The sequence below is a fragment of the Frankliniella occidentalis genome, unplaced genomic scaffold (assembly GCF_000697945.3).
Source record: "Frankliniella occidentalis isolate FOCC.00 unplaced genomic scaffold, Focc_3.1 Scaffold58, whole genome shotgun sequence".
NCBI lineage: Eukaryota > Metazoa > Arthropoda > Insecta > Thysanoptera > Thripidae > Frankliniella > Frankliniella occidentalis.
The window spans coordinates 1,098,095-1,098,848 of NW_026267188.1; the positions used below are offsets into that span (position 1 = coordinate 1,098,095).

The 754-nt window shown below is 60.1% G+C and overlaps 1 protein-coding gene across 1 annotated transcript in view; it reads left to right on the forward strand.

The window, feature by feature from the left end:
- Window positions 1-754, forward strand: part of LOC127749485 (zinc finger protein 784-like) — a 165,707-nt gene that overhangs the window by 164,492 nt on the left and 461 nt on the right. The window lies entirely within an intron of this gene.

Genomic DNA, 754 nt, shown 5'->3' on the forward strand with positions numbered 1-754 from the left:
GCACCCTTTCAGAAGCTTTCCCCCATCGTCATGCCCCACAAGGCCACATTCGAAATCGTGGGTGTTGTGCGCATGAAAATATTCTCAGAAAAGTGACTGCCCTACGTCCGTTAAATGAGACACATGTGTGTGAGGTTGTGGTGGTGGGAGAGGAGGGGATGGGAGGGGGGGGAGGGGGAAGTTCAGATCGTGAGCATCCAACAGGCCGCGGCGCTTGCCACTGCACTCTAACCCCAGGATCTACTGTCCTACAAACAAACTCGAAAGAGACACGCCTGAAGAACGATGGGCTTGTTCCACGAACTGGCCGATTCGTCAAGCCTTCGCTTCTCCCCACGCCGCTGCAAAGGCGGAGGGACCAGGACCAGACGATGGGGCGTCATGGGGGAAGGGGGTGGAGGGAGAGGGAGTGTTGACAACGCTCGCAAGCGAGTTACCCGCCCAGCGACACGGAAGCGCTGGCCTTCCCTCTCGCTACAGGTGGCTCCAGTTCGTTATGGTGAAGCAGACCTTGTAACCCTTTTTGAAGTTGAAATAGAGAGCAATAATTTATCGCATTTGTGTCTCTATTATGCTCCAGGATGTCGGCAGCGCCTTTCGCGGCTCGTTCCGCTGCCGCTGCACATCCCGCCCCTGCTGCTGGAGAGACTCCGGAAGCGGCGCGCCTTCGCGGACCGCGGCCTGGACCTGGCGTCCTGGCTGCCCGCGCCCTGGGGGCTGTTGCCGCCCCTGCAGGCGCCCCCGCTCCCGCCCA